The sequence below is a fragment of the Schistocerca serialis genome, chromosome 4, assembly GCF_023864345.2.
Source record: "Schistocerca serialis cubense isolate TAMUIC-IGC-003099 chromosome 4, iqSchSeri2.2, whole genome shotgun sequence".
NCBI lineage: Eukaryota > Metazoa > Arthropoda > Insecta > Orthoptera > Acrididae > Schistocerca > Schistocerca serialis.
In genome coordinates this window covers 663,709,034-663,721,035 of record NC_064641.1, presented here as the reverse complement: position 1 = coordinate 663,721,035, position 12,002 = coordinate 663,709,034, and the positions used below count along the sequence as shown (strand labels likewise).

The following is a 12,002-nucleotide window of genomic DNA, read 5'->3' as shown; positions in this document are numbered from 1 at the left end:
TCACAATCTTCTCACTACTTTTATTTTAAACACCTATTACAATGTGAGTCCTGGTTTTATAACTCCAGAACACACAACTGAAGACAATTTCTTCGTAAATATTTCCAGAAACATGTAAAATTTTATTATTACACTTTATTTTGAAAATAACTTTCAATTGGTATACTACACACCAAATAATACAACCCACTGCCACGTTCTAAGACATTAAGTAATAACATACAAGTTACTTGGTGTTAGCCAGAACAAGAACTAATTACAACATTCACTCATTCATTTTATATTTTTCATACATTAATAATCATTGCAGGAGGTGGAGGATGAAAACTGCACCGAAAAGCAAAGATTGGAATATATACAACAAGAATTTGAGAACCTACGGTACAAGTGCAATACTGAGATGAAGAGGATGGCACAGGAGGGGAATTCATGGTAAAAAATGTGTGATAAAATGGCTCAAATGGCTCTGAGCACTATGGGACTCAACATCTTAGGTCATAAGTCCCCTAGAACTTAGAACTACTTAAACCTAACTAACCTAAGGTAATCACACACATCTATGCCCGAGGCAGGATTCGAACCTGCGACCGCAGCAGTCGCTCGGTTCCGGACTGAGCGCCTAGAACCACTAGACCACCGCGGCCGGCAAATGTGTGATAATTAACACTTTCTGAACACAACAACAACAACAAAAAATTCACTGTCATATGTTTTGCGACATGGTTTATCTAATATTAAGAGATAGATTTGAGAAACATTTGACACACCTTTCAAAGGCGCTCGAAAAAAGTACAGGCACAGTCTCTCATGGTAAAATATTTAATCGTTTGACGTCACATATCAGTAGAATCCCACGGCTACTCATCAGCAGACTCCAAGGTCTGCATCACACAGCAGACAAATATCCTGTGGCATTCCTTAAAACTCTTAAGTCTAACATCGACTTCAAATTCTCGTTCAGCACCTCATTTGCTGTAATCGTACATGATTTCAAGCTTTATTCAGAGGCGCATCAAATGTTTCCCTAATCTGTTTTGATTATTAATCTTATACAAGTAATTTCACAAGACGTCTTTTTTATTTTTTCTAATTTTTTTATTTTTTTTCTAATCGGCCTCGTGTACTGAGGTGACAAATGTCATGGGATGCCTCCTAATATCGTGTCGGACCTCCTTTTTCTCGGCGTAGTACAGCAACGCGATGTGGCATGCACCCAAAGAGTCATTCGAAGTCGCCTGCAGAAATATTGAGCCATTCTACGTCTATAGCCGTCGATAATTGCAAACGTGTTGCCAGTGGAGGATTTTGTGCACGAACTGACTTCTCAGTTGTGTCCCATAAATGTTCGATTGGATTCATGTCGGGCTATGTGGGTGGCCAAATCATCCGCTAGAAGTGTCGAGAATGTTCTTCAAAACAACCACGAGTAATTGTGCCCCGATGACATGGCCCATTGTCACCCACAAAATTCCTTCATGTTTTGGGGAACATGAAACCCATGAATGCCTGCAAATAGTGTCCAGGTAGCCGAACATAACCATTTTCAGTCAAGGATGGGTCGAGTTCGACATGATGACCAAGTCCATTCCATTTCAGCATAGTCCACACCATCATGGAACCACCAGCAGCTTGCACAGTGACTTGTTGACAAGTTGGGTCCATGGTTTCGTGCGATCTGCGCCAGACTCGAACCCAACCATTATCTCGCATCAATTGAAATAGGGACTCATCTGACCAGACCACGGTTTTTCAGTCGTCTAGGGTCCAACCGGTAGGGGAGGCTGGAGCCAACGTGTGTAATCCACGGTACGCGGAAGAGACGTGTTGGCTTCTCCCCCCTGGTCTGTCGGTGCGATTTGGAGAACGCAGCGGACGGCTTCCTCGAGGCCTGTGCGTGCTCTACCGTGGCAAGACACCGACTGCAACACCCGATTACCCACCAGTCCACCCAACAAATTGTGGCATGTGTAGCGCTGTCGTGCCAATCTCGCGACAGAGGTTCATCTTTTAACATTGCGCGCTGGATTAAACATTGTTCTAACATACATTACAGGGTGCGAGCCGGACGAAATATTAAGGACAAAGTTTGTGGAGAAATTCAAAGACTGCAAATGTTTGTGGGACACGTCATGTGATTAGTACAGCAATGTAGACGCAAGAAATTAAACTTTTTTTTCAGTTTTTTCAACAAATCCACAATTGTTTTGTGTGTAAAGTAGAGAGACCTTCTGTATTTCTGTTTTTAGATTCTATTTCTGATACTTGTTGGAAATGAAGCATAAAAACCGAAATAATGACATACAATGGATGTTAATTCATTAAATATATTTGTTTCATTGTTTTAAGTGATAAAGAAGTTCAGCCTATATCCATACCTTCTGCTATGAAGAGAAAAGTGTCTAAATTTGCTAAATGCTTCATTCCTTACGTATCTGTTGTTATAAAATTTTATTTAATAATTATAAAAATACAACAGCACCGAATTTGAGGTCCTCTCTGACGACTATATTCTTCGGGTTTTCGTTAAGAATCGTTTGGGGACGTTCAGCAGCTCCGAAATACGTCAGTTCATCCAGTCTTAGACAATTACGGATCCCAGCTGCTTAAGTTACAGAAGGTGGGCTTGTATTAGCCATTTCTTTGCTCACAGCTTTGTCTCTGCTTTTTTCTTTTCCTTGTTACCTGTGAAACAGCCAAGGCAAAACCCCTCTTTGTTTCTGCGCTTCGTAGAACATAAGCACGGTGAACTTAAACAAATCACTACAACAACCGAGCGAGGTGGCGCAGTCGTTAGCACACTAGACTCGCATTCGGGAGGACGACGGTTCAATCCCGTCTCCAGCCATCCTGATTTAGGTTTTCCATGATTTCCCTAAATCGTTTCAGGCAAACGCCGGGATGGTTCCTTTGAAAGGGCACGGCCGATTTCCTTCCCAATCCTTCCCTAAACCCGAGCTTGCGCTCCGTCTCTAATGACCTCGTTGTCGACGGGACGTTAAACACTAACCACCACCACCACCACTACAACAGGGCGGCGCTGTAATCGCTGAGTGCAATCGGTCGGTACGTATGTACCCTGCCACGAAATTGGTCGGTCGTTCGGCCGACAAATTGATGCTTGTGTAGGAGTTTTTACTGTCACACGTTACTCTGTAGCAAGCCCACCAGGTACGTTTCCTCCAACGTGAATAAAATTTTTATTTTTCATATTTTACAGTAGCTATTTTGTTCTTTAGCTCTGATGATCGCATCTTACTAGCTGTAAAGCTGTTATTGATTTCTGCGATCAAGACAGTTTCAGTAAAGCATTTGTCATATTTAACAAGTGATGGAATCAGTTACGCGAAATGCCTGCTTGCAATGTTGTCCCGAGTCACTGAACGCCGAGTCATTCAGACCGTCACTCGACACTCAGCATTATTGGCACGTTCGCGAATCGCCAGCTGTCCACAGCTCACGTGCCCACGCACGGGCAGTCACGCGAGCTGCTCAAGGTCGTTACTGCCCGGCGGCCAAGTAGGTGGGCAGATGCTACTGGCGTACACAAACCCTGCGCGATCAACGCGTGTCTCGAGATGTAATGCTGCGCTGCTAATGGGCTGGGCGTAAAGTAGTCTGTAGGAACTCTAGCCTGGCGTGGGACTCAATTAGACGCTCGGGAAAAGGCAGACGCGAGCAGCCTGGGGTGAGCATTCTGCGGACCATATTGCTCGCGAGTGTGTTTACTCGTTGAGTACCAACAGTGCCGTCCTCGGGGTGAGCGTGAACGCCCGTTTCTGCTCACCGAAAAAAGACTAGATGGCTCGCGCTGAGCGCCAGACAAACCGCTCGCGAGAGGCGTACTCACTTTAGAGCAACATGCTCGCTTGCCGCTTGTAAGTCGCTAGGCTCGCAAGTGTGAATGCTCTGTTAACGACTGTCAGCAACAGTTTCATCATTAATCAGACATGTTTTAAATTTAAGTAGTACGCTGATAATCTGTGTGTTTTATTAACTGGAGTACAGTATTTATTGGGGTATCTTCCAAACATCGAGACCTACGTCTACACTCCGTAAGTCGCCGCCAGCCGGAGTGGCTGAGCGGTTCTAGGCGCTACACTCTGGAACCGCGCGACCGCTACGGTCGCAGGTTCGAATCCTGCCTCGGGCATGGATGTGTGTGATGTCCTTAGGTTAGTTACGTTTAAGTAGTTCTAAGTTTCAGGGGACCGATGACCTCAGAAGTTAAGTCCCATAGTGCTCAGAGCCAATTGAGTCAACCGTAAGTCACCTTACGATGTGTGGTAGAGGGTATTCTTGTGGCGGCGTTCGTAGCGACAAGCAATTCGCTGTAGAAACGGCTTACGAAGTCACCGCCACACTTTTAATAGCGGGCCGACCGGTCCGCTGGAACAGTGAACAGAAAGATGAAAACCCAAACACTCTGATTAAATAAAAGTCGGTACTTATCTTTATTAATGAAGATACAGCAACACAGTAGTGAACTCCGTGTCTACAGAAATCTGTCTAGTTCGAGTCGGAGCGGCTAGGTCAGCGTCGGCTGACGACCAACAACAACTCTGCTGCGATGAACACACGACTGGCTAGCAAGTACACAATTCCGTGGCGAGTATACAACTGAGCGGTGAATACAGAACTGTCCTAGCGCTCGCGACTCCAGCGCTTAAGAAACCAGAAGCCAGCGGTGGCGCGCGCAGACTTGCGGCGATTTGCTGTCTCGCTGGCGCTGCTTATGCGGACGGCGTCCGGACTTTGATGCTGCCAACCTTTTGGCAGCGGACTCGGGTGGCATTACTGGCTAGGATATAACAGGTATTTCGGGTATAGTTATCGTTTTCCATTCAGGAATGGCATGGGGGAAGACAGACTCTCGGTAAGTCTTCGTATTTGCACGAATATCTTTGATTTATTCGTCACAGTCAGGTACAGAACCAAGAAGGGGAGCAAGCCACTATCACCCCCTCCCCCCCCCTCCAAGCTTACAGTTTTATATAAACACCAACTCCCGATTTCTCACCAAACTTTCCGAAACTAAAGTGATGTGATAAATAAATACCTAGGTAATGGCAAGGGATTCTAGGAATCTGTTACGTTTATCTCAAGATACTTCTCAGTTGCTTGCCTGATGGCCTGCCGAGTGGAAGGGATTCTTGTCAAACAGACAGCAGACAACATTCAGTGCAGGAAAAGAAAACATTCACTGTCTCGCCAAACCTGTTGCCAACAAAATGTCAGATTTGATCGTGAGCCACAGGTCGAACCATCAAACCACGGCAACTAAGACAATAGTGAAAGAGAGTTACTGTACCTCCCATTAAGGAGAAAACTCAGAAACGCTGACTTTCATGAACATAGGCGGACGGATGCAGCATTCGCACCGTTTACGCTCTGCTTAGACCTGTGCTCGTAATCGTAGTGGTAAGGAGAATAAAATGGTGACAGTCAAAGTAGTTCCATACATATGGAAAAAGCCTAGGTTGTGGGATGGGGCGGATGCAGAAATTTTACATCGCCGTTCGATGTAAGGTACTAGTGGAAGTGGTTTGCCTTTATCTTCCTCCGATCTGCGATAAAGAGTCAATTACTGTGTACTGTGTACTGTGTAATGTGTAGGGTGAAACCGGCGCCGGCAAATAGCCCACATCTCCTCAATAGAAACAAGGCCCCATCTGATACACGGATCACCGTCAATAGTGTCGCAAGACATCAGATAGCAACACTGTGGAGAAGTTTGGTCTTAATCCAGGACATGGCCTCCAAGACTTTCATATAACGTCGCCACGTCTGGTCCTCCTGCTGGTCAAATATTAGCAGTGAAAATTTTTCATCACCGAGTTTTGAACGGGTGTATCGCGTGGTCGAGAGTCATCGCACAAGCTTGAGTTACCGACGTCGGCTACGGAGGCAGGTTACATGTCGATTTGAGATCGTGTAAGTTAAGAGGCGGTCAGTCGGAGTTTGTTGATATTTTAGTTCTTAAGTAAATTGCATGACACGTTTTTTTCTCAGGTGATGTATTCCTTTAAACTGCAATTTCTGGAAATTATGCTGGAGCGATGTTAACAAGTTACCATAATAGTAAACAGTTTATATATTTTATTGTTATTATTTGTAATCTACTTAAATTCTGGGTATCAGTGGCATGTTAAATATGCGGGTGACGACAAGTTCTACTGAAGGGGCAAAGGGGACGACTAAAAAACTCTGAACCCCGCTCCTTCCCATATTCGAACCACGAATACGCGTCTGGTCACGATATTTCCGCGATATGTCTGTGACAGGAAGTGACATTGTATCTAACTCTTCTTGCAATTCCCACTGGCGGAATTGCAACAGTAAATCTGTCACTCAGAGTTTGTTGATATTTTAGTTACTAAGAAAACTGCATGATGCGTTTACTTCTCGACTGATGCATTTCCTTGAACTGCAATTTCTGGGAAATTATACTGAAGCGATGTACTGAGCTTAGGCTACTTAAATCTACTCCCGCCAGCGTTGCCGGCCTTCACTCAACGACCGACAGCAGCGGCGTTTGCGTAGAGTTGTCAGTGGTAGCAGACAAGCAAAAATGCGTGAAATATCGCAGAAATCAGTGTGGGACTTAACGACGAACGTATCCGTTAAGGTAGTGGAACGAAATTTGACGTTAATGGGCTATAGCAGCAGACGATTGATGCGAGTGCCTTGCTAACAGCGTGACATTGCCTCCAGCGCCTCTCGTGGGCTCGTGTTCTTATCAGTTGGACCCTAGACTGCTGGAAAAATGTGTCCTGGTCAGATGAGTCTCGATTTCAGTTGGTAAGAGCTGATGGTAGGGTTCGAGTGGGCCGCAGACCCCATCAATCCATGGATCTGTCAACAAACCACTGCGCAAGCTGCTGGTGACTTCAAAATGGTGTGTGCTGTGTGTACATGGAATGGACTGGGTCTCTGGTCCAATTGAACCGATCATTGACTGGAAACGGTTATGTTCTGCTACGGACACCATTTGCAGACATTCATGGACTTCAGTGCGCCATTTCACTGAGCCACAATTGTCCGCTATTGATTTGAACAACATTGTGGACAATACGAGCGAATGGCCGTCCAGATCACCCGACATGAATCCCACCGAACATCATTGATGAGACATAATCGAGAGGTCAGTTAGTGCAGAAACTCCTGGTCCAGGAACACTTTCGCAATTATCGACGGCTATAAAGGCAGCACGGCTCATTATTTCTGCGGGAGAGCCTCAACGGCTTGTTGAGTCCATGCCATGTACAGTTGCTGCACTACGCCGGGCGACAGGAGGTCCGACGCGTTATGACGACGTGTCCCATGACCTATCTCTCCTCAGAGCATATTGGAAACGAGTGATAAAGTTAGTGCTTCTTAAGAAAATTGGAACTGTGGTTCACAAGTTGAAAGTAAAAAAACCTAGAAATGTCGCAATGTGGATGAGCGAGTTAAAAGTTATAAGGCTTAAGAAAAGTATGTAAAATTTTTTGTAATCCTTGTAAATCATTTAAACACGCTGGAAAAGAATTTTAATAAGTATTTTCTTGCTGACAAGAACTTTGCAGCACGTTGCGAGTGGGTTAGGTATCCATTTCAAAATACTCCCGAAAGTCTCACAACCCCCGAAAAAGAAATATTCATAGCCTTCACGGTAAGTGGCGAAATCAAAATTCCATTTAGTAATAAATCGTTCTTTGAATTCTTTCTCGATGCCGGATTTTCTGTACTGGATGCTTTGAGGATAGAATATAGGTCTTTGCTAAACACAGAAAGAGAACTCAGCGTCTATTTCTAATATTAAATCCTCCTTCGAAAAAGATCTGCTCTATAGGCCAGGCACAACGGAGTCACTAATAATTACTGAACTTGTTTAAAATTTAGTACTGAAAAGTTAATCATGAAGTGCACTGTGCTGCACTGATACAGCCCTATTTAAAGGTACAATTCATCTGTGTAAATATGAGTTTTAATTTTGTATTATATCAGAGTGTATTTTACTTTGCTTTCCTTTCAGTAAATTAATTTTTGTATTCTTATTTTTTTCTGATCACTAAGCTCGCGCCCCTCTTTGAGCGTTATCACGCCCCCTCCCCTAGTGGGGGGGGGGGGTTCTTCACTGACTGAGGATCGCTGTTTATGGGGTGGGGGGGGGGGGGAGGGGGGCTCATAGCGTACTGCATGTTTATGTAGAACGTCATTTAGTAATAAGATCTGCACGTACGCAACCCCATCTACCACAATGTCAGTATTGGCTGTTGTGCAAGAAAGTTTGGCGACCACTGCTGTAGACAAAAAAAGTTGCTGTAGAATATGATGGTGAAGAGAGGCAAGGTACATCTAGCGATCTGGAAGTAACAGTCGATCTAACACATCCAACAAGGGTGAAATTACATAATGTCTCTTGGTAGAGTATCTGTACCTTCGACCCGATAGCACCTTGCATCTCCAAGACTACTAGTATTTGCTTCGGTCCGTGTGGCTCGTAGCAGATTCAGCTGTTTCCACTGCTACATTTGGCCAATAAAACAGCACACTATCTGCAGAAGATTAGCACTACAGTCACGCGGACACGGTGGACAGCGATTAAAGTGTTCTGCGTAGCCATCAAAGTGCCGGCGCCAGAAACAGCAGGTGCAAAGGACACGCGTCGCGCTTCCGGCGTAAAAGGGCTCCCGACCACAGCGGCCAATGTTCGGGACGGACCACCACTGGCGTTAACGGCGGAAGCTCGTGCGCCATTAATGGCAGCGTGCACCTCCTGCAGTCACGGACTCTTCACTTCCTCTCATGGTCTTAGCGACCAATGCGTGACATTCTGAAGCACGGATTTCCTCATAGTCAACCCTGTGCAGCATTTTTAACAGGGATGTTCATTAGAAAGGACCTATGAATGATGTCGCTTACAATAAAGGCGATGTGAGTCGCATTGCGACAATGAAAGCATGGACTGAGCAGACTACAATGGAACGAGTACTAAATTATGGCTAATGTAAGTCGTCACTGTGTAAATTACTTAAACGCCAGAGTGGCTGAACACTTTGCCAAGAACAGGTACCGATAACGGCTGTACGGAGGGCCAATAATGCCCTGACAGCTTCTAGGTACTACACTACTGGCCATTAAAATTGCTACGCCACGAAGATCACGTGTTACAGACGCGAAATTTAACCGACAGGAAGAAGATGCTGTGATATGCAAATGATTAGCTTTTCAGAGCGTTCACACAAGGTTGGCGCCGGTGGCGACACCTACAACGTGCTGACATGAGGAAAGTTTCCAAACGATTTCTCATACACAAACAGCAGTTGACCGGCGCTGCCTGGTGAAACGTTGTTGTGATGCCTCGTGTAAGGAGGAGAAATGATTACCATCACATTTCCGACTTTGATAAAGGTCGGAGTGTAGCCTATCGCGATTGAGGTTTATCGTATCGCGACATTGCTGCTCGCGTTGGTCGAGATCCAATGACTGTTAGCAGAATATGGAATCGGTGGGTTCAGGAGGGTAATACGGAACGCCGTGCTCGATCCCAACGGCCTCGTATCACTAGCAGTCGAGACGAAAGGTATCTTATTCGTATGGCTGTAACGGATCGTGCAGCTACGTCTCGATCTCTGAGTCAACAGATGGGGACGTTTGCAAGACAACAACCATCTGCACGAACAGTTCGACGACGTTTGCAGCAGCATGGACTATCAGCTCGGAGACCATGGGTGCGGTTACCCTTGACGCTGCATCACAGACAGGAGCGCCTGCGATGGTGTACTCACCGACGAACCTGGATGCACGAATGGCAAAACGTCGTTTTTTCGGATGAATCCAGGTTCTGTTTACAGTATCATGATGGTCGCATCCGTGTTTGGCGACATCGCGGTGAACGCACATTGGAAGCGTGTATTCGTCATCGCCATACTGGCATATCACCCAGCGCGATGGTATGGGGTGCCATTGGTTACACGTCTCAGTCACCTCTTGTTCGCATTGACGGCACTTTGAACAGTGGACGTTACATTTCAGATGTGTTACGACCCGTGGCTCTACCCTTCATTCGATCCCTGCCTAACCCTACATTTCAGTAGGATAATGCACGACCGCATGTTGTAGGACCTGTACGGGCCTTTCTGGATACAGAAAATGTTCGACTGCTGCCCTGGCAAGCACATTCTCCAGATCTCTTACCAATTGAAAACGTCTGGTCAATGGTGGCCGAGCAACTGGCTCGTCACAATACGCCAGTGACTACTCTTGCTGAACTGTGGTATCGTGTTGAAGCTGCATCGGCAGGTGTACCTGTACGCGCCATCCAAGCTCTGTTTTACTCAATGCCAAGGCGTATCAAGGCCGTTATTACGGCCAGAGGTGGCTGTTCTGGGTACTGATTTCTCAGGATCTATGCATCCAAATTGCGTGAAAATGTAATCACATGTCAGTTGTAGTATAATATGTTTGTCCAATGAATACCCGTTTATCATCTGCATTTCTTCTTCATGTAGCAATTTTAATGGCCAATAGTGTAGAAATGTCCACGAACTTCAATGGCCATAACTAGGTCCTCAGACGACCTGTGCTAGTGAGGCTGGAAAGACAGATAGAAAGCGAAGAGAGAAGCTAATTCCAAGTTTACCCCTTAAGGAGTCATTGAGGAGAAATTAGGATAAAAGAGGAATGGAAACAACGGTTGTCTCTCCTAAGAGTCGTTTGGATTTACGGCATATAATTGCGATTACATTTTTGCAATGTGTAGCTGGTGTCAGCTCAAACAAATACTGCTCATTATGCCTTTCATGCAATGTAAATACATATATACTGCCTGGAAAAAATTAAGACACACAGAAAACAAGGGGGAAACGAAATTAAGCTTCAGACGTTGAAAGGGGAGTGATGTTATTTCAGTGATTACAAAATAAATTTGAAAAGAACTTGGAAGTATGAGCCCACTTATCAGTATGAGGGTGCGCCCCTTCTGTCCTGGATGCATGCACTGAATCGATTGGGAAGGGTGTCACAATTCCTGATACGGGGATATCGCCGGGCACGAGAGTATCTCAATATTGTGCAGACAGTTTATTCAGATCAGTGTCACGTGGGAAACAGCTTTGTCTTGTTAAGAACTGGCACGACGATACTGTCGCACGAGAAATAACACATGAGGACGCAGAATGTTTGTGTGTGTGTGTGTGTGTGTGTGTGTGTGTGTGTGTGTGTGTGACTTGAAGTCATACCCAATGCCTCCCCCCTCCCCCCCTCACACACACACACACACACACACACACACACACACACACACACACACACACACACTATGAAGCCAGGAGAAACACAATTGCGACTATCCAGAAGTTTGGAAGAACAGAACGTCACCACAAGTCGACTTGCTAAGGAGTAGTGCAGTCAATTTGTGCTGCACACTCCTGGGACGGCAGTACCATAGTCCGGCTGCTACTAGTCTCAGACCAATGGTGCTGAATAACATGGAAAGGGGAGTCCACTGCCTGTTCTCGCATGGGCGGCACATAAGAGAAAGGGTTATGATGTCCCCATGTGCTCGCCGGCCGAAGTGGCCGTGCGGTTAAAGGCGCTGCAGTCTGGAACCGCAAGACCACTACGGTCGCAGGTTCGAATCCTGCCTCGGGCATGGATGTTTGTGATGTCCTTAGGTTAGTTAGGTTTAACTAGTTCTAAGTTCTAGGGGACTAATGACCTCAGCAGTTGAGTCCCATAGTGCTCAGAGCCATTTGAATTTTTTTGTCCCCATGTGTTCGGTGCGCTATACGGCGATTCTCCGTTTTTACTCCCTGGTCGACCAGAGGCTAGACGAGTATGTGCGCTCTCACGTTTCCACGCTGTCCAGCATCGAGACACTGTCACATCCGAGTACCCCATAAATCTGGGTGTTGCATGACGGGGACCGCCGACAAAGTGGAGATCCACACCGAGTCCCGATTCAAACTCTGCTAGGTGCTGAAAAAGCGTCTCACAATAGTGTACATTATCCTCAGTGT

At 45.7% G+C, this 12,002-nt stretch overlaps 1 protein-coding gene across 1 annotated transcript in view; it reads right to left on the bottom strand.

Annotated features, from left to right (window-relative positions):
- LOC126473136 (integrin alpha-PS2-like) overlaps positions 1 to 12,002 on the bottom strand; it is a 775,755-nt gene that overhangs the window by 466,877 nt on the left and 296,876 nt on the right. The gene's annotated exons all lie outside the window — the stretch shown is intronic.